This window comes from Diplotaxodon limnothrissa, linkage group LG14 (assembly GCF_057381915.1).
Source record: "Diplotaxodon limnothrissa isolate DT_005_m linkage group LG14, D_limnothrissa_male_GT1.1, whole genome shotgun sequence".
In the NCBI taxonomy this organism is placed as follows: domain Eukaryota; kingdom Metazoa; phylum Chordata; class Actinopteri; order Cichliformes; family Cichlidae; genus Diplotaxodon; species Diplotaxodon limnothrissa.
The window spans coordinates 13,094,061-13,117,040 of NC_140609.1; the positions used below are offsets into that span (position 1 = coordinate 13,094,061).

Consider the following 22,980-nt stretch of genomic DNA (forward strand, 5'->3'; position numbering starts at 1 on the left):
TATTTTGACCACAACCATGAAAATGGATGGAGCAGTTAAAAGGAGAGCAGGCCAGCATGGTAGCTCATCTTTGCTGTCTCTACCTTATTTATAGTCCAGAAAAGCAAAATAAAGCATGAGTTTAGCAGCAAAAAATTACAAACAAGCTTGAAAATAAAATTAAACTGAAAAAAATAAGCATACTAATTAAAGTATGACAAATTTAAAGACTGCAGATGTATCCTAAAACACAGTAACAAAGCACAACCCAGGAAACCAGTTGTTTATTGGAAGACAATCTTGGGAGCAAAAATCCAGCTGATCACACTTATGCAATTTAATATATGACATCATATACATCTCAGTACGTTAATAATTTCAGCCTTTAAGGCCTCCTGCATTTCCACTATTGGTACTTTTGTGCATTCCTGATTCAATCCTCCTCTCTCGTTCATGTTCCAACCCTTTGTCCAAAAAAGTGCTTCCTATGTTTGACTAGGTTTTCAGTAGTTATGGCACACAGCAGTTAACCAAATAAATTAACTTAGCGCAAAGAAACTTTGTACCCAACTGCTTACAGTACTTCATGCTACGAGATATATTGCATCTGATGCTACAGAATGCTTGGTGGAAAAATAGCAATAAAAGTCAGAATCCATAAAACATAGAAGTGAGATTTAGCCCAGAGTCCTTGTTGGGGTGATTTGAAAAAAAAAGTACACCAAGTAATATTTTTAGCATATTTTTCTTCAAATTATAAATATTTACAAGGATTTGAATTTTCTGAAAAACATAAGAATCACTTTTCAGGCATTTTTGCTAAACTGTGTAAAATTTTCTCCTGTCACGAGTAGCCATTCCTTAATTTCTAAGTACCATAGACCAGCGGTCCCCAACCCCCGAGCCATGCACTGGTACCGGTCCGTGAGTCGTTTGGTACCGGGCCGCGAGTGTTGAGGTTCAGGTGTGCAATTTATGGTTTACCGGGGGTTTTTTTCTTCGTTTTATCGTTCATATTTATTGTTTTTATCGTTACCTCAGTTCCCCTGTGTCTTTTCCCGTGTGTTATGAACACATTTTAGTTATTTAGGGCCGGTCCGTGGCACAAAATGAATGAAATATTGCAGAAAGACTGATGGAAGATGGAAACTTTTTTTCCCCTTCACATAAGAAAGAACACGCTTTTGGTCGATTAAATGTCTACTAAAACTTAAACACTGTAAAGAAGTGGCACACAGGAATTATGGCAACATCACATTGAAAGTTTGTAAAATTCATATAGAGAAATGGTCCTCATGCTAAACTTTCACCACGTTGAATGTCCATGTTTTTAAAAAAAAACTAACAAAAACAAAAAAACATCAATTGTTTCCAAACCACCTCATCACTCGTCTCCTTAAAGCCATCTATTTTTGAGTCTTATTTCAAAAGCTAAGGAGCCCCCGCATCATTGATTGTCCACTGGCCAAGGTAACGTCAGGTGACAGCTCTTGGAAATAGCCTTTGTAATTGGTCCCAATGAAACTGGCCAGGCGATCACTGCTTCATAGTGTTCTTGATGGTCCACCTCTGCCCCGAGCAGGGCTGCAGGACCAGCAGGTGGCCGGAGTAAACATTAGCCGGCACCACCTCCAGACAGCGTCCAGTAGCCCGATTTATGATCGATTCGTTCTGCAAGGCAGAAGGAGATACAATACTTTGGTTTTAACAGATTTCACAGATGGTCTGTGAACAATGCGTGATGGTGACAGAACAGTATGTAACCAGACCGGGCCTTATGTGAACTGTTGCAACCTCTTTCTTAAACAAATGGCACTAACTTTTTACCTTACATCTATATAAAATAAGTAAGGTCTCCCTATTTCCCTAAGACTTCTACGTCTGCAGGACTCTTCACTGCTTGTCCTGCTGTGTGACAAAGAATCGATGTGGCAGAAGGTCTGCAGCATCACTGTTCAAGCTCTCCTCTTCCCGTGCTACAGGCTGTAACTCTTTAGTTTTTAAAGGTTACCCAAACAGAACTAAAAGACCAACAGAAAATTGACTTACAAAAGGTTTTTCACATTAAAAGAAAAAGAGAATCAATGCCAAAGTAAAAGGTATATTGAGTCGCTTGTTACCCTTTAAGCAGTCTGGGTTTAGTTGTCTTAAGAGGACCCCTTATTTTCTAGCATAAATATAATTTTACAACAGTTATTGTTCATATTAATCATAGCCAAAGTCTCAATTTATGTGCAAATAATCCCCGTTAACCAGACTGCTTTGATTTCAGTAATAGCAGAGATGATATCCTAATATAGTCATCACAAACAGACAGATCTATCTGTGAAGTCCTACTGGCCCCGGTGTTAAAACCTTCTGTTTGTGAGGGTTTTAACACAAAGAAAGGTGGCTTCAACGGAGGTATTCGGAATATAAAGGCGGTTCTGTCAGATAAAGCATGAACTACGGGGCTGCAGCAATGCTGAGTATGAGAGAAATGAAGATTCATGCAAAGCTACTCTCATATTAGAGTCCAAGAGAAAAAAGAATGGACCCAGACATGAGCTCAATAGGTCCCTTTTAAAATCTGACATATAGATACTTTTCCTCTCAACTCTATGCCAGTAAATTTTAGTTTCTCTTATAAACACTCAGTTATATCATTGAAAAAGAGATTTCTTTACACTTCTGACCTGAGAGAAATGCCATGTCTTCTGTTTCACGTTGGTCACCTTTTCACAATTGAGGAGCTGAGGAAAGTTGCTCATCTGATCGTACACCACACAACGAGTGTCCTCACCAGTGCTGCCTAGGGGTCCCAGAAACAGCTGACCTTCTTTAGTGTAGCGTCCTAACTAAGAGGAAAACAGATACGTCACACATACAGTAAACGGAAAGTTACTGAACTGGCTGAGTGAATACTCTTCTCTTTATTAGCTAACGATGAAATAAGTATGTGATGATGTACAAGTTGAAGGTAACCTGGCAGGAATTTTCCTTGATTATGCAAGCTGTTGGGTTTTTTTTTTGCTGCTTTGAACAAGAGGATGGTGTTGTTCCCAATACTGCTGAGAGGCAAAACATGTCTTTGTTCTTCACTGAGTGCTAAACACAAAGATTTTCCTGTACATCACTGCTAATCACAGTGTTGTTTCAGCAGAGTTCTAACCCACATATAGCCCTAACATTTTATATACACCAAATTCTGCAGTTTTCTCAACTTGACAGAAAGAAAAAGCAGAAGTGAGTCAGATTCTTCCCGCTCTGTTTTCTAACCTTTGTGTCTTTCACTTCAGCTTTTTCGTTCAGATTAATAGTAATTTCCACTTTAGCAGTGCAGATAAAACAGTTCCTTTGGTTGCATCTAGCTCTGAGGCTTTGAGTGTGCTGACGATAAAGACTGATTGGGAAATTGTTTATATCGCATTCTGTTCCTAACAAAGCATGAATAGTGGTTGCAATGCCTTGCAAAAGATATAAAGATAAAGCTTTCCATCAACCACCCAGTCAGCCCAGTTTGGGTCTTTTTGCAGAGTAACTGCATCCTGTTTGCAGTACATCATACAAAAGTTAGGTGATTTAACAGCGTTTGGACTCAAAATCTTAAAAAATCCCACTTGTGGTCCCTAGATGTCACTGCTTCTTCTTAAGAACAGAGTATTTATTAAAATGTTTTTCTAGTATCTTTGACCACTACAAGTTACATTCATCTTTTCACAGATATTCATATCGCACTTTATTTTATGCACTTATGTGCTTTATCTGTTTTGCATACACACCTACAGCCAGTCACCATTTAACCTAACGTGCATGTCATCGGACTGTGGGAGGAAGCCGGACTACCTGGAGAGAACCCACGCTAAGACACCATGGGGTCGCTTTTATCTCCGTGGAAGTGCAAGTGTGAAAAACTGGTGGTCTAATAAAAACTGAAGACTTTTTGTTCCATCAAAAGGATAACTTTAAAAAATGCAACTGAAGCATGTCTTGTGAAGAAAGTGTGATGCGGCTGTTCGATTTGTATTGTTGATTGTCATTTATGCTTAGAAATATTTACTTATATATGCTTAGAGTTTTGTAATTAATTGTAGATTGGTAGAGGTTTTGATCCTTGATAGTCTGCAAACTGTGTGTGTATTAGACAGCACTTTGGGAGCATGAGAGGTCATACCGTGTTTTATTGTTTTATGGTAGGATTAACGTAGTTGCGTCTGTTCTAGTCTAGTCTTTGTTTAGATGAACTGCAGGACTTCCTCACCGTGTTATCTAGGATGAACCATCTAGGGTGAGGGGGAGGCTACCCTCTTCCTGACCAAGGATGTTTGACCCTTTGATCAGCAGTCCACACACACACACACACACACACAGACACACACACACACACACACACACACACACACACACACACACACACACACACACACGCACGCAGTAAGGATGGGCGGACATGTCTCAGCCTCCACCACTCTCAGCACTGGAGCCCCCCAGGGGTGTGTTCTGAGCCCCCTGCTGTACTCTTTGTACACATATGACTGTGTGGCCACTACCAGCTCCACCACCATCATCAAGTTTGCTGACGACACCGTCGTGGTGGGCCTGATCTCTGATAACAACGAGACGGCCTACCTGAAGGAGATTAGGAATCTGGAGAACTGGTGCCAGAGGAACAACCTCCTTCTAAACGTCAGTAAGACAAAGGAGCTGATAGTGGACTTCAGCACTAAGCAGGAGAGGAACTACCAGACCCCCGTCATCAACGAGTGCCCAGTGGAGAGAGTGGACAGCTTCAAATACCTCGGAGTTCACATCACGCAGGACCTGTCATGGTCCTGTCACATCAACACCGTGGTGAAAAAGGCCCGTCAGCGTCTCTACCACCTCAGACGCTTGAGAGACTTCCAACTGCCCTCCAAAGTGCTCAGGAACTTTTACTCGTGCACCATAGAGAGCATCCTGGCGGGAAACATCTTAACCTGGTTCGGGAACAGCACCATGCAGGACAGACGAGCTCTACAGAGGGTTGTGCGGTCAGCTGAGCGCACCATCCGCTCCGAGCTCCCTGACCTGCACTCAATCTACAGCAGGCGGTGCTGGACCAAGGCCAGGAAGATCGTGAAGGACCTCAGCCATCCCAACAACAGACTGTTCTCTCTGTTGAGGTCAGGAAAGCGATTCCGCTCCCTGAAGACCAACACAGAGAGACTGAGGAGGAGCTTCTTCCCGCAGGCGATACGGTCTCTCAATCACACCACCACACAGTACTGACCCACACATACAGTTCTTACACACACACTGGACTTTCTGGACTTTGTTTTTGCACAACACTGGTCACTATATTCTTCATTTCCGGTTAATACTTGTACAGCTGCTGTTATTGTGTATATATTTATTTATATTTAGATTTCTTCATACATTCTTATATAGTTCTATACTGTGTATTGGTGTATTTTGTTGTACAGTTATTTTATTTTCAACTTTAATTTATATATTTTATCTTATTCTTCCCAGTTAAATTTACCCTTCATTCTAATTTGTGTTGTACAGTTATTTCATTTTTAACCTTAATTTATATTTTATTCCTTCCTAGTTAAATTTACCCCTTTTTAATTTTTCATATTTATTTCCTACCTTATTCATAGCCTTTCCTTTTTTGTTTTCTTTAGGTCACGAGCAGTTGTCCAAGCATTTCACTACATATCGTACTGTGTATGACTGTGTATGTGACAAATAAAATTTGAATTTGAATTTATTACTCTTTGTGTGTATGTAGACGTCATATGTTAACGAACTTATGCATATTCATGTAACCTCAATAAAAGGACAGTGGTACGGGAGGACGGACGAGAGCAACTGGGGCCAAGCGAAGGAACGGCGATTGTCCGGTTCTCTCCCGTGCACGAGTAACATGAAGCTTGCCTACTTCGTGTCTTGCTTTGCAGTGTAATTATATTGCCTTTAACGTTCCAGCGGATGGGTTCAAGCTACAAACCTATCAGCGGCACTCATTTTTCCAGAATTGAATTGAAATTTTAGCTCCTTTAGCATTTTACCACTGAAGCCTTGACTTTCTGCCTAAAGCACCTGTTTACCACTGTGAGCTAAAAAGAGAGGCCCTTAGGGCTGAAGGGATGAAGAGCTGACACTGGCTGACTCAGGGCTTCAACACAAAAAGTGCAAGACACAATTTTATTCTGACAGCAGAACTCGCTCCTTGGAGGATTTCAGCTGAGCCTGTGATTGAGACACAGCTGCAAATCACATCACCGGAGAAGCTCACTGTATGTTTTCATGAGAAAGCAAAGCAACTGGAAAAAGATGGAGTATACTCTTTAGTATGGTGGTGAGGAAGAGTGTTGTACCTGAGGACCCCACCCATGGCATGGGTGCAGGGTGGCTGTGTGGTTCTCCTTCACACCCTGATCCATACACAGGTGGCTTGCTTTAGAATTGCGGACCTTAAATACACAAAAAAAAAGAGTCAGACTTAATTCATAAAATATGAATATTCCCCAAAATAATTACCGATTAAAAATGTATAAAGGCTAAAAACAAGGATGTGTCAGTGTGGATCAGACAAAGTTCTAAATCTCATTTATTTTCTATTAACAGCTGAGAAGATGTGGATGTACATGCTGTCTGAGTCCCTGCTTTCTTGTTATATTTTGGTCTGTGGAGGAGATACAAGTTTCTTAGGACTTTGTGTAAGTATCATTTATTTAATTTCAGTGGTTTAATTTGTACATCAGATCTTACATCTACAAACTTACTTTTTCCTGTGTCTTTGTCCTTCATGGCTCACCTCACCGTAGAACAGCGTATCGTTGTACCTCCTCATCTCTGGGTAAACGTTGTCTAGGTACCAGTGAAAGCTCTTACATTGCAGACTCTTCCTCAGTGCAACCCTCTGTGATATGTCTCCGTAATCAATACCGTGGTTCTGCAAGAGCAAAGGAAGTTATTATGCCTAAAGTCTCTACATAAATTGTGGAACCAAAAGAAAAACTGTTTGGCTCTGAACATGGACATCTGATAGTCACAAACAGACAAGCATGACTGACAGCATCCTCTCTAAGAGAGGTCTTGGTGCAGAAAAATGCCGTTCTCACCTCCATGGGGATGTTCCAGGCCAGGTAGACATTGGACTTGTACTCATCCATCCAGACCTCTGCCACACGCAGGGCATTAAGGCGTGTGTGGAAAGCTATGTTACTGTGGTAAGGTTTCTTCATTCGTGCAATATGAGCCACTCTGGAGCAAGGCAGCACCTCCATACTGCCTCCACACAGCCACACCTGTGGGTAGTAGGAGTATGAATTAAAGCTCACAATAATATACTGCTGGCTGCTGGGCAGCAGGAAATATAAATAGGCAGATGCACAGTCGCCGCGATGTCCTGATTTATAAAGTCAATTACAGCTAACAGCTGGAGCATAGAGCACCTGGAAGGACGTGTTTTCTTTGTGCTGGAACTAATGAAAGCTAAATCTGTACATTTAGAAGTCCTTCTCGGTTTTTCTTCTTGTTTTCTGTTATATAAAAAATATCTAATTGTTGCTTTTATTCATTTTTTTCTAGCCAACCTTAAGGGGCATCAAGAGGAGCTGAGGTTTTCGGCACTTCAGCACTGGGTTAACTTTTAAGCTCCAACTGTGAGTATACATACATAAATGCATGTTTTTTTACTTATATTGTTTGCTGTGACAACGTATCATCCAGAGCACTCTCCCAGTCAGCGAATACACCATGATGATTCCAGGCATGTCATTAAAGATCAACAAGAAGAGACGGTCAGAAGCACAAGTCATGCTTGAAGATGTGGCCAAAACATCTTCTACAGTTCACCATGCTATTTCCCAGCTTTGATGTAGGACAGCGGGCCAGAACAATAAGACATGAATGCTAGCATAGCCCCAAGAGCTACACAACAACAGAATAAAAAAAGAAGCATAAAAGCAAGCAGTTTACACAATCATAAAAGCATAAGACAACAAGTGAGTTTTGAGTTGGGACTTAAAGAGAGAGATGGAAGAGATATTTCTTAAATCAGGAGGTAGGGAATTCCAGAGTCGTGGAGCAGAGCAGCTGAAAGCCCTGCTCCCCATGGTGGCAAGACGGGGGGAAGGGACGGAGAGAGAAAGGGAAGAAGAAGATCTAAGACATCGAGATGGGGCAGTGATCTGAACCAGATCAGAGAGATATGGAGGAGAGAGATGATGAATAGCCTTAAATGTGTACAAGAGTATTTCTTCTTCCTGACCAAGATTCGTTCCTTTTGTTGCTTCTCATTAACAGAGGTCAAAGAAAGTATAATGATAAAGTGGAGAACTACTGGACATCATTCATTTTTGGTGCTAAAGGTTTAAGAATTAACTGCAGCAGAAGAGCTTCACCTGCTTGTGAAGTGGTTTAGAAAAGAAACCTCAGAGCATGAAGGTTGAATCAATTATCTCCTCATACAAACCACCCAGCAGCTGAGCTGAAAATGATATCAGAATGGCTAGAACAATGTTATGGTGCATCTAGAGCTACTGAAACAGCTCTTAATGCAAAACTTTAAAAAAGAGCTTTTTGACCTAGCAGACTTGCTATTGAAGAAATAGGAAGCTGAACAAGATAACTTCCTCCCAGGATCCTCTCTGGAAACAGCCAGTGGTACTCATCCCTTTTTCCAAAAGCTTCTACACAACCTCAGGAAAAATGGACATGCCCAAATAAGGGCATCATGTAGCTACAATCTCTAAGTTGATCAGTGGTGGAATCCAATGACCTAGCTGTAATCCTTACTTCATTCACAATGATAGCCATCAAAATCAGCAGGTCAAGACTGAGGTATCCTCTGCAGGTTTGGAGAACAAATGTGCAAAGCCAGCAACTGACCAATTAGGAACTATCCCAGCCACAGAAAAACACAGCCCTTAAACAAACACAGAGGCTTCAGAGGAAAACCCCTTGAAGAACAGATGAGAACAGGACATGGTGCTGTGAATTCATTCATGCAGGACTGTGAGTGAGATCAAACCACTGGACCCTGAATTGACCTCTCACTGTTAGGTAGAATTGTTGTGCACATCCACAAGCTTCAAAAGGAGATTAACTGCTCTCATAATGAATAATTTACCCAGAAAGTGGATCTCGGCAGGGTACTCACAGAAGAACTGAGCATCAAAATGGAAAAGAAAGAAGATTTAAGACACGTTAGGCATGGTTGTTGTTGACAGAAGGACTGGTCTGAGTATTTTGGAAACTCCTGATCTACTAGGATATTTCTGTATTACCATCTCTAGGGTTATCCCAAGGGATGGTCCAAAAAAGAGGAAATATCCAATGAGAGACAGTTCTCTGGGTGAAAATATCTTGTTGATACCAGACCCGACCAGAGACTGCTTTGAGCTGACAAGAAGGCAACAGTAAAACAGATAACTTCTTCTTAAAAACCACTTTTGCATTACTTTGAACCGTGAACCTTGAAGAATTTGGGCTAGAGCAGCAGAGGACCATATCAGGTGCTACTCTTGTGAGCTAACAGGAAAGTCTCCACAGTCAGGGGATCTCAATCAGATAGATCACGAGATTCCCATCGTGAATGCACAGCTGACAAATCTGCATCAACTGCATGAGGCCATCATGCCACGATCAATCTTTGAGGAATGTTTCCAGTACTTTGTTGAATCTATGCCATGAAGAATTAAAACAGCTCTGAAGGCAAAAGAGTGTCCAACCTAATACTGACAAGGTGTATCTAATAAAGTATCTGCTGAGTGTGTCCAACCCACGAGCCTTCTGCTGTGAACATAATGAAGACATGGATATCCAAGCTATCTGAACCCACGTCAAAGTGATGTGAGCGTAACAGAAACTTCAAACTGACAGGTCGCCAAACAATTGCACAGATGCAACCTATTTCACTCCTGACAAACATTCCTACTGGATAAAAAGTAGGTCCGTCAGTCTTTCTTCACACTGGGAACAATATGAAACATGTTCCATCCACAGATAAGGAGCACTACAAACAGAAAATGGGCACATAGGTTTTAAAGATAACCTATGTGTTTCTGTTACCCAAGGACACGGGTGCTAACCAACAGAGGGTATGCCAAAAAAAAACATTTTACTGCTCTCTGCCACACTCTAAGATAAATAAGCAGTACTATGATTTCATGTAAAAGATGTTGGACAACAACCATGCAAAATTGCCCCATAGAGGTGCTGATATCTACCGCTTAACATTCATTATCCCAAGAATCCTGTTAAAACCCAAACAGTCATTGATTCAAGTGCTTGTTATGAAAGAGTTTCTCTGAATGAGGGCCTTCTCCCTGGACACATCCAAACAATCCTCTTGTAAGGGTTGTAGTGAAATGTAGAAATGTTGTTGTCGCAGGGCAACTCTGGATATGTGTCCCACTGCTTTGTAGTAAAAGAGGAACAGAAAGAAATGTGGTTCTTGAGATGTGACATTGTGGGCTAGATTCATGTCTTTGCTAATACTTCATCTCCAGCAGTTGTAATATATTTATAGGTGCGTTGAAGCTGAATTTTAGCTGTTTTATTGCATCTGTACACGTTTACTTATCTAGACTTAATTTTGGGGGGAATCTTGATATTTTTGATGACAAGATATAAGAACTTTCCATTTCAGATTCAAGTTATGACCAAGTCAACTCAAAGACAAGGCAACCGTTTTTGTCTTTCTAAAAATATTTGATTGTTTAGCTTGCTGGATAAAAGCCAACACACTCGGGTTGTGAAAATGTTTGACGTTATTTTTTCAGGAAAAATCTAATAACCTTGCAGAAAAACAAAAGACTCTCCAATCTCTCAAAATGTACAGAAACAAACTCCAACCTTCCTGCTCTGCTCTACGTGACCTATTTATCTCCATTGCCCTGCTGTGAGCTGCTCACACAGGACTGGTCCTCCAGGACTCTTAATGGGGCCTCATTTATCAGTGGTGCCACGCTACGGTGGCCACTGCTCCACTTAAAACCTACAGGGGTAAAGAGGGAGCAGGAACAAGAGGAAACTGGGTGACACACAAACCCTGATGCCTAGTTCGATGTTCTCCCCTCCGTAGACGTCCATGCCTGAGTCGAGTAGACCGAGTTCTCCAAAGTAGTCCCGATTGGCCACAAAGGAGCATCCAATCATGGCAGGCGTCCTGCAGCCAGGAAAACACACTATCATGTGACACTGAGCGTTTGCAAACACCAGAATGTGTTTTTTTGTGGCTTTATCTGATGTTTATTTTGGAGTACTTTTCTACAACCCAAATCTCCACTATGCAAAGTTTCACACTTTATATTTCAGCCTATTATGTGGAGGGTAAATCTAAACATTTTTGTGCATACTCATGCAATTTATTCTTATTTTTAATTAAAGAATGGAAGGAAATCCAATTTAACACAAATATATGGGTGATAATCAGATAATTAAAATCCTATTTTCACCACTCTCTAATTTAGGCTGTAATTTTTTTATTGCTTTAATGAAGTCTGGTTTCCCATCAGGAGCTTTTTTTCTTGTTTTCCCCTAATCTTCCCCAAAACTAAAAAAAGAACTTGGTGGCAGTTTTATTGAAAATCTTAAAGAAGTGGAAAAAAATACATCTCAGAAGTGTGAGATCTGTGTTCACGTTTAAATGGGAGAAGCTGGCATACCTTATTGGTGCAGACATGTCTCCCTCCTCCCACCACTCTTTGGGTGGATTAATGTACATGCACCACAGTTCCCAGTTGTAGCCATGGCCAGAGTTCTCATAGCGCTCCACCTCAAAGGTATCGTGCTTGATGTTGTCGATTGACGGCAAGATAATCCTCTTGTGGTTTTCTTTTATTCTAGCTAGAACTGGTTCTGCCCTGAAAAAAGTGCAAACACACACACACTCACACATTTAGTTGACTTTACTTTGTGCAGAAACAAAGTTTATAACATCTTTTAAGAGCACCACTTTTTTCATCCACTTCAGTCAAATAGAAAGTTCCTTGTGTCGTCCCAGTTTTATCACTAATTCTGTTTGATTCAGCCGAGTTGAGCTCTGCAGGGGGCAGTGAGAGAACTGCACGGTATACCTTAAGTTATGCACTGAGCTCGAAAATGAGATCCACAAAAAGACATCAACAGGATGTGGCAGTTGTCTTAGCGGGGTTAATAAGGTCCCTCATTGCATGCTAATTTCTTGACAGTATTTAGCCTTTGATTCAGTTCACCACCAAGCGCTCAGCTTTTTTGAATTAGTACAAAACCTTCATTTTTTATGGTTACTAAAAATTTACTTTTACGACAAGTTCTCCAAGAGGGGTCCTGTTTTGGTGTGTGTTTTATGTGTGCTTGTGATGTTTTTTTTTAAATAAAATCCGTTCAACCTGATCCCACAGCCTCAAGTGTCTCATTTTAAAACTTCTCAGGCGTGAAATAGCTTGGCTCTTCCTTTTATGCAGCTTCAGCTATCCTTTGTCTTCTCTTTCCATGGTTTCTTTGCACTTTGTAGCACTCTTTTAACACTGATACCCAAAGCTCTATTATTGTCATTGTTGTTATCATGAATAAGTTATTCCAATGTTCATACATTTGGCAAAGATATGTTTTTTTCCAGATTTAATTTTGAGTACATGTCATTTTTGTTTTTGAATGCTGTGTTTCACTTTAATTTACACTAAAATAAGCCTTTTTCCAAATACCAAAAATTCACTCCTGACTGTTAATAACACCGTGCTTCCCGCTAGATGATAGGACCCACTCACCATGATGGGGTGAACTCCACATGGGCATCAAAAAATCCTGTCACCTCAGCAGTGGCTACCTTCCAACCCTCGATCCTGGCCCTGATCAATCCCTCTCTCTTTTGGTTCCTTACAATCTTCACCAGGCCGGGATAGCGTTTGTTCACATACTCCTCCAGTGGACCTTTCAGTTGCTCTACAGTTCAGAAAATGAAGATAACACATCAAACAAAACAAGTCAGAAATGCTTATAAAGACTGATCTTTAGTTGATCTTTGAATCTGCCGTTTAGCTTATAATCTGCACATCTATCCTTGAACAGTCTGCCAGCTGGAGTTTTCCAGTATTTGATCTGATGTCAGGACTAATAAAGCCTGAAAAGAATATATCACCATTGCAGCTAAGTTGGCGAGTTTAAGAAGAATCCCTACATGCTAAAGAAAGTGCTTGTATTTTTTTCTTAGCTTCTCTAACATCAGATCCATTGCAGCCCTCTTTACTGAAGAAAGGAGGAAAAAAAGAAAAATGCTGTTCCAGAGTCCCCTCTGGCAGCAACAATCAAAGCCTGACACATTATGCCTAGCTTGCATAATTATTTTCATGCAATCACAATAATTGGAATTCATGTCGATAAATATGAAAGGACAGCAGAGTGAGCTTAAGCAACCATTCCCAGTATGACAACTCTTTTGTCTCACTTCTCTCACTGGCAGCCTGCACTCCTTTATAAACCGCACATCAAGCCTTAGTATTGGTTGTGTGAAACAACATGATAAGAACACAAAGGGCAACCCACTAAGCACTAAATGGTAAATGGCCTGCATTTGTATAGCGCTTTTCTAGTCCCTAAGGACCCCAAAGCGCTTCACACTACATTCAGTCATTCACCCATTCACACACACATTCACACACTGTGAATGTGTGTGTGAATGCCCCAGGGCAGCTGCAAGCTACATTGTAGCCACAGCTGCCCTGGGGCGCACTGACAGAGGCGAGGCTGCCGGACACTGGCGCCACCGGGCCCTCTGACCACCACCAGTAGGCAAACACGGGGTTAGTATCTTGCCCAAGGATATTTGGCATGCAGCCAGGAGGCAGCCTGGGATCGAACCACCGACCTTCTGATTAGTGGCTGACCTGCTCTGCCACCTAAGCTACAGCCACCCCACTAAGCAGTGTTTTTGATTTTTATTTTAGGCTGTCCAGAGACAAAGAACTAAAAAATATTTAATATACAGTGGGGCAAAAAAGTATTTAGTCAGCCACTGATTGTGCAAGTTCCCCCACCTAAAATGATGACAGAGGTCAGTAATTTGCACCAGAGGTACACTTCAACTGTGAGAGACAGAATGTGAAAAAAAAATCCATGAATCCACATGGTAGGATTTGTAAAGAATTTATTCGTAAATCAGGGTGGAAAATAAGTATTTGGTCAATAACAAAAATACAACTCAATACTTTGTAACATAACCTTTGTTGGCAATAACAGAGGTCAAACGTTTACTATAGGTCTTTACCAGGTTTGCACACACAGTAGCTGGTATTTTGGCCCATTCCTCCATGCAGATCTTCTCGAGAGCAGTGATGTTTTGGGGCTGTCGCCGAGCAACACGGACTTTCAACTCCCGCCACAGATTTTCTATGGGGTTGAGGTCTGGAGACTGGCTAGGCCACTCCAGGACTTTCAAATGCTTCTTACGGAGCCACTCCTTTGTTGCCCGGGTGGTGTGTTTTGGATCATTGTCGTGTTGGAAGACCCAGCCTCGTTTCATCTTCAAAGTTCTCACTGATGGAAGGAGGTTTTGGCTCAAAATCTCACGATACATGGCCCCATTCATTCTGTCCTTAACACGGATCAGTCGTCCTGTCCCCTTGGCAGAAAAACAGCCCCATAGCATGATGTTTCCACCCCCATGCTTCACAGTAGGTATGGTGTTCTTGGGATGCAACTCAGTATTCTTCTTCCTCCAAACACGACGAGTTGAGTTTATACCAAAAAGTTCTACTTTGGTTTCATCTGACCACATGACATTCTCCCAATCCTCTGCTGTATCATCCATGTGCTCTCTGGCAAACTTCAGACGGGCCTGGACATGCACTGGCTTCAGCAGCGGAACACGTCTGGCACTGCGGGATTTGATTCCCTGCCGTTGTAGTGTGTTACTGATGGTGACCTTTGTTACTGTGGTCCCAGCTCTCTGCAGGTCATTCACCAGGTCCCCCCGTGTGGTTCTGGGATCTTTGCTCACCGTTCTCATGATCATTTTGACCCCACGGGATGAGATCTTGCGTGGAGCCCCAGATCGAGGGAGATTATCAGTGGTCTTGTATATCTTCCATTTTCTGATGATTGCTCCCACAGTTGATTTTTGCACACCAAGCTGCTTGCCTGTTGTAGATTCACTCTTCCCAGTCTGGCGCAGGTCTACAATACTTTTCCTGGTGTCCTTCGAAAGCTCTTTGGTCTTGGCCATGGCGGAGTTTGGAGTCTGACTGTTTGAGGCTGTGGACAGGTGTCTTTTATACAGATGATGAGTTCAAACAGGTGCCATTCATACAGGTAACGAGTGGGGGACAGAAAAGCTTCTTACAGAAGACGTTACAGGTCTGTGAGAGCCAGAGATTTTCCTTGTTTGAGGTGACCAAATACTTATTTTCCACCCTAATTTACGAATAAATTCTTTACAAATCCAACCATGTGAATTCATGGATTTTTTTTTCACATTCTGTCTCTCACAGTTGAAGTGTACCTCTGGTGCAAATTACTGACCTCTGTCATCATTTTAGGTGGAGGAACTTGCACAATCGGTGGTTGACTAAATACTTTTTTGCCCCACTGTACCTATGAAAATATACTCACTGTATATATATATATAATCAAAGCATTTCTTTAGCAAAGTGCACATACTAGCCCTTTTTAAGTTCATTGACATATGTGCACTCAAACAGGCCCAATGAGATTGAGGGTTATACCCCAATTATTTGTGTTAGGTTTGTAAGCTTTTCCAAATGAATACAGAAAATCAGCAAAACCACCATAAAGAAAGCTTATTTAAATAAAGCTGATATTGGGAGAACAAAGCCCAAGGGGTGGAAAATGAGTAAAAAACCTGTGAAGCAGAGAATAACATGAGGGACTGTTGCAGAGCGCATGAGTGAAACAAGCTCACAGATGAGCTGACAAAGATTGGCAGAAATCACTTTAGAGCAGCCGGGTAATAAGGAACAGGTGAACATAGAGTGGAGCAGATAATTACGAGCAAAAACCCAAACAAATACTTTCAGACAATCCTAAAGCTCTTATTTAGTTGCATAGAGCCATGTGTGAACATTTTGTCTTTACATTTTGCTTCCAAGGAACCGAACTGTCTTTTAATTCTGTAATTTATTTCACGTTCTTCAGGCTTTCTGAAGGTCCTTCAAATTTTTCTTTGGACATCATTTTATTATAATTTTCAGTGCAGTCCTTTATTTGTTTGTTCCTATGAATCATTCACACATAATAAAGGCACCTAACTCAAGGGACAAATTCGTTACTGGCACATTACCAGCAGCTTGTCACAAATACACAATTTGTTTCCTGCACAAAAAATGACAACGATAACACACCAGCAAGGTGATTACCAAAGAGCTATTAGCCAAAAACTTGACATATGTCAAGAAACTAAACAAGTAGAGGACAAAAGAACTGGCAGCTTAAATAAAAACATCTACAGCAGACGAACAGAATTTGAAAGTTGTGTCCTTAAGAAATAACACAAAACTGACACACAACCTGAGCGATGCATCTGGCATCTTATGTTTGCAAGTTTCAGTAAACTGCTGCATCTATTTCCCATTTTCCTAGCAAAATACAAAGACATGATGGCTTATTAGCTCATCCTATCCTAAATAACCACTAATGTATGCCAACTATTGTCACTGCTACACTATCAAAAGCTGAAAACAAACATAAAAAACATACAAATTCATCACCACAACAACACAGTTGATAAATAAAGAAATACAGAAGCACACATGCAAATAGAGAGATGACATAAAAGTTCTCACTCAGCTCCCTGCGGTGCTGTTTTAAGCTCCAACTCACTCTAAACAACACCAACGGGGGTCTACTGCTTCCTGAGCATCAACGACCGCGCCACCTTTTTAAGATAAGATAAGATAAGATAAGATAAGATAAGATAAGATAAGATAAGATAAGATAAGATAAGATAAGATAAGATAAGATAAGATAAGATAAGATAAGATAAGATAAGATAAGATAACCTTTATTAGTCCCACACGTGGGAAATTTGTTTTGTCACAGCAGGAAGAGGACAGTGCAAAGGTTATTCACTAGTTTCAGTTTTATAATAATATAAAACTTAATTATATAATTATATTCAGGTTACATGACACTTATTGTATAAGATAATTATTTCTGGGATGCTGAATGACAATTTGATGTGTATTTTGTTGCTTTCAGTAGAAATCCTGCTGATGACTCAGTGGATTTTAGATGGAAATTCTGTGTTTCACTCACTATAAACCATCTTCTAATCAGAGGGCGAAAAAGCCACTCTTCTTATTTGGTATTAGCTGAAGAAAATATTTAATCTATACTGACCGTCATCGCTGTTGTCGTCCACCAGGATGACCTCCTTGAGCAAGTGTGTGATTGACAGCTGAGTGGACTGAGCGCAGGATCACCGACAGAGCCTCGTTGACGAAGATGAAGATGAGGGAGATTTGGGGAAGGTCTCTTGAGTAGCTGACCTTTCTACATCTGTAGAAAGACACGACACAACACCTGTAAACTACTTGCATTAAGTAATACGAGGTGCCAGTGGAGCACTAGAGTGATGGTTTGGGAAAAGTAGTCTACAAAGTTATACAATTAAAAAGACAATCATGATTTTGTATTGATGAGCCCATTTACCATGATTTCTAACATTTCTGATCAATTGAATGTTGTATTAAATAACAAGGAATATGCCTTTCTTTTTAAAAAATGAGGACATTTCTCAGTGAACCTTAATTTTTGAGTGCTCGCATATTTAATTTTGAATTTGTAAAAAAGACTAAACTACCTCCATAGAGCTGCTGACGTCTTGTTCAATGGGGCTGAAAGGCAGAGCAAGTGCTGCTTCCTGTTCAACTATAATCACAAGGATTTATTTTCCACATTGGCCTTTTAACTGCATGTGCTGTTTCAGATAGAAACCCTATTTTAAACTTGTTTTGTTTAAACAGCTCTAATGAAGCGGAAAGCGGCAGGGTGAGGCTTTGGCTCTAAGTTTAGCACATGTGGGAAAGGAAGGGGCTTCTTTTATTGTCTCCTTTTCACGTCTTTTTTTCTTTTATCGATTATCTTATTTCCTCTGTGAAATAATAGCTAATTAGAAGTTATTCTATAACAAATCCAGTGTTTTCAATTCACGAGGTTGGAGAACACTTTTTTAGGGTTTTTGGCAGGAAACCATTAGAAAACAGAAGGCAACATTAACAAGATTAACCACGAAGAACTGGGACATTTGTCACCTTTTTTCTCCTTCTGATACAATATTGCAAAAGTCTTGAGGCATCCTCATTTCGTTATATTCTGCTGGGAAAATGGGAAATAGGCAGAGCAATTCACTGAAACGTGCAAACATAAATGGAAATACAGTACATAAGGCAAAAATGTACTTGAAAGTCAATATTTGGTATGGCCACCTTTACTATCGAACATAGCCTGGACTCTCTCTTTCCGGAACACACTGCTTTAATAAATGTTGAGGTCTGGGCTCTGGGGAGGCCAATCCATGACTGATCTAGGTATACGTTTACTGCATTCACCGTGTGTTTGGGATCATTGTCGTAATGAATAAAAATATGCCTTTTCCAACTAGATGCTTTTCAGCTGGGACTGCATGATTAATGAAAATCTTAATATCTGGTTCATATTTCCATCAGCTTTCTCAAGATTCCCAACACCACTGGCAGAGCCTTCATCGTGTTTTACAGATGGATGTAAACACCCTCTGTTGGAGTCATATCAACAATTATTTGAACCAAAAATGTCAAATATGAATTCATAATGCTGTAAGACCTGTTGCCACTGATATAGTCCAGTTCTCGTGTAATTTACCATACCTCAGCCTTTTCTCCCTGTTTCTCTTCACTAAAAATGGCTTCCTGACAGCCTTCCACTGAGACCGTTTCTGATGAGGCTTCAGCAAACAGCAGATGGATCCATTAAAGGGCCAGTGCATCTCTCAGGTACTTCAAGTCTTTGCTTTTCTTTATATTTTTCTACATCTTAAGGACATGATTTCCAGATACAGTTCATCTGCTGTACAGAGTTATTTAGTCCTGCTACTTTTCCGGTTTCCTCAATTTTTTTAAGGACTCACAGCACGCCAGATTTTTGGGAACCACCTAGTTGGTTCAAAATGTTATTTTTACCTATCAGATTTTGTTATCTTTTAGATTCTTAAAGTGCTATGCTGTGGTGTGCTGGGGGAGCAGCACAGCAAAGAAGGACTCATCCAGGCTGGAAAAACTGATCAGGAAGGCTAGCTCTGTGGTCGGCATGAAGCTGGACACCCTGGTGACAGTGGCAGAGAAAAGGACACTAAAGAAACTGATGGACATTATGGACAATGCCAGGCATCCTCTGCACACGGCCATTAACAACCAGAAGAGTCTGTTCAGTGACAGGTTGCTTCTCCCCAAGACAAGAACTAACAGACTTAAAAACTCCTTTGTCCCACACGCCATCAGACTGTTTAACTCCTCTCTGGAGGGGAGAGGGAGGGGAAACAGGAGGACAAAGGAGGGGGGAACAACTAAGCTGTAGTGCCTCTTCACCTCACTGTGCAATACCTTTTGTGCAATACTTTTGTAAATAGTCAACAGTGCAATAGACCTCAATACTCGATACTTTGGGAGCCATAAACATCATTAGACCAGTGCACATATTGGTAAATGGACTGGTTCTTATATAGCGCTTTTCTACTCTTCTGAGCACTCAAAGCGCTTTACACAACTTGTGCATTCACCCATTCACACCCATTCGCACAAGCACATTGTTCTAGGTGCTTTCTAAGTAACATTCACACACATTCATACTCCGATGGATGCATCGGAGAGCAATTTGGGGTTAATATCTTGCCCAAGGATATTTGGCATGCAGACTGGGGGAAGCCAGGAATCGAACCACCAATCTTCCGATCAGCAGATGACCTGCTCTACCGCCTGAGCTACAGCCACCCCCTTATTGTCTCTATTGTGCTCTGTCTTGGTTGTTGAGTTGACTAATGTGGAAATAAAATTTATCCAGCAGTAAACCTGAGTTTGCGGTGAGGGAAGCATCTTGTACAGTACAGCACTTTCCAGCAGGAACTTCGATAGAATGTAAAATAAAACATTTTGTGTATTTTAAAATGACATTCAGTGTGTTTTTGTTGTTGCTGCACTAATCAACCACTTACTACTAACTGCAATGGTAGTTTATTGGATTGGAAAGTGTGGCGATGCTCGCCACCTGGTCTCCCTTCTTGCTTGTTGGTGTGGGCAGGTCTCATTTGTAGGTGCTGAAGAGCTGCTGTGGCTCATTTCCATCAGTGGCACTGGCAATACCTGGGCTCATTCTGTCAGTGAGGTAGTTGAAAAACCCCAGTTGGGTAAAGCGTTTGGGGGTTTTTGTTAACAGACATGCTTATCTATTTAGTTGGTGTTATTTTTTTCAGCTAAATTTTTTAGTGCAATTAGCACTTTCAGCATCAATCCATAGCAATGTGTTGTATTTTTCACATTGTCTGTGTGTAAAATACATATGTAAGCATAGATTACACAAAGGATCCTGCACGCCAAGCTGGATACAAATAGAAATCCCTGGAAACAATTCTTTCTGCGCTTAAGAGCAGCTTCCTATTGCAACGCTGGAGGATTTGTCACCATTACTGGATACGCTGCAGAAGCACAGCAAAGCAGTGACTGTGTGGAGTCGAAAACTATTACACCAACTACACTACACAGTCACCCACATTACCCCAATCACTGGCGTGTTTACACAACAGAGACGCTGAGTCTTTGTTACGGGCGCCAGCCACTGTGGCCTCGTTGTGTGGACACAGAGAGACCTTGCTGTGACTCGCGTCTTCCCTGCTGTGGATTTCTGGAAACCGCGCTTAAAGAAAGCACAAGACTTCTTTCGTAAAATGTGCCTTCCTGAACTTGTTGGGAAATACTTCTCGAAACAACGTGCTGCTCTAAATAGCCTGTAATGTTTCATGTTGTGGTTAAAGATTGATGACAGCTGTGTGGTGCGATGTAAATAGTTTGCATTTCATTTTTATGTGATTGCTGTGTACATGTGAATAGATCTATAATAAAGAAAAACAAACAAATATACTATTCTTTTTTGTTTTATTAAAACAACTTCACACAAAGTACAACTATTTACAATGTACAGTACATCCAAAAGAACAGCTTTAAGAATACTCAACAGGAGCAAGTGTCATTTGGCCCTGGTTTGACAACAACACTGGGGCACATATTAACAAAAACACAGCAAACCTTAACGATCTTATCAAGAAGTGTTGTGTCTTCAGCCTCACATGATAAGAGTAATCAGACTGTGTGTAACATTTTGAACTTGTTGCGCAAACTACCTATTACTCGCTCAACATGAATTCTCAGGTGGGCAATTGCTCTCGTTTGTTCAACGTCCCTTGCATCAAGTTGACAGTAGCCTTTTGTGAAAGCTGGAATCTTGACCTCCGCACACATCATTCCTACAGCATCTCTGATGTCAAAGCCTCTGTCAGCCAATACTACGTCCCCTGGTAACAGCTTTTGAAGAATGCCACATCTCTCTATGATGTGTTTATCTGATGCACGACTAGGGCTGGGCCATATTATACCATTCACGGTAATACCGGTATAATGTTAGGCAACGATAGGAAAATGAAATATCGCGATAGAATGGGAGTAAAACGCGCATGCGCAGTGCCTTTGTTTTCATACGCACATGGCCGATTGTTGAGTGAAACAGATGAACCAGAATTGGTTTGTAAAAATGGTGCAACTTCCGTGATGTGGAACTGGTTTGGTGTTTGTCTGTCAGATACACGACAAAGCACATTTTTTTGCAGAACATGCAAGCGGTCGTCGTTATTGTCGTATTTGTCGGACTAAGATGCTCTTAAATCTGGGAGTAATCTGGGTCCTAAACTCCGTATGCTTCAGGTCAAACAACACTGCAGCATCACTGAGAGTTAAAAACTGTCTAAATTCTTTCATCTTTAGTAAAACGATCAGCATTGCTGCTTTACCAGGTGTAACTATAAAGTTTAACTTCCATGAAAACAAAAAGTTATTACATTTAATGGAGTTAGAAGTTAGCAGGAAGCTAGCGGAAGTTAGCTCGCTAGTTTCGCTAGTTACCTAAGCATGATTTAGCATGTTCTGACTGAGAGATTTCTGAAAAAAATCAAACGTACAGCTCTGCTATCACTTCCAACATAAATGAAGACAGGAAACTAAACAGCAGTGACGTTTGTAGGGTTACTGAAGTTGGGCTAGCTGGTATATAATGATGTGCTACGTGATCGCTAGCGACACAGCTATGTTAGCATAACATAAACAGTGAAGCTGGAGGACGAACACTAACACTTTTCCACTTATAAAAGTTAACGTGAAGGTTCTTCATGGTTAGAGACAAATGCAATCGCATGGCAGGATGCTGTAAACGGACCAAACTTCAGTCAGGAGAACAACTGAGATAATCTATCCACAATACCAGGTTAGTCATTAATATACTGCAACAACATGGGAATAGAGCAGCTGCCAGAGAATTCAACATTAATGAATCAATGGTACAGAAGTGGAGGAAGCAAGAAGAATGAGTTTAATAAAGTTTGATTTATCTGACTGCTTTGTTTCGCTTAATGTGCCTTATAATCCCGTGCACCTTATGGTCCGAAAAATGCGTACTGCACACTGCAGTTTAATGTTGCAAAGCACCTCTTTTTAACTTCAGTGGATATTATACATGGTTATGCTCAGGATATGTCAGCCCATTTCTACTGGAAATGCCTTTTGGTTAAACTTTCAGCAAGGAATTTGCATTTGCACTGTTACATTTTTATAAAGCTTTAATGTACATAAAAACCAGCTTCTTGTTTAGGTGAAAATAAATGGAAGGTTGTCTTTTTGCGCTAGTAATGTTGTGGAGTTGTATTTTGTCTCGCATCAATTATATCGTCGGTTATATCATTATCGCAAATTTTCAAATATATATCGTGATAAATATTTTTGGCCATATCGCCCTGCT

At 40.9% G+C, this 22,980-nt stretch overlaps 1 pseudogene; it reads right to left on the bottom strand.

The window, feature by feature from the left end:
• Positions 1-1,515: 1,515 nt before the first annotated feature.
• Positions 1,516-18,250, bottom strand: LOC146618555 (polypeptide N-acetylgalactosaminyltransferase 17-like; annotated as a pseudogene).
• Between the last annotated feature and the right edge of the window lie 4,730 nt (positions 18,251-22,980).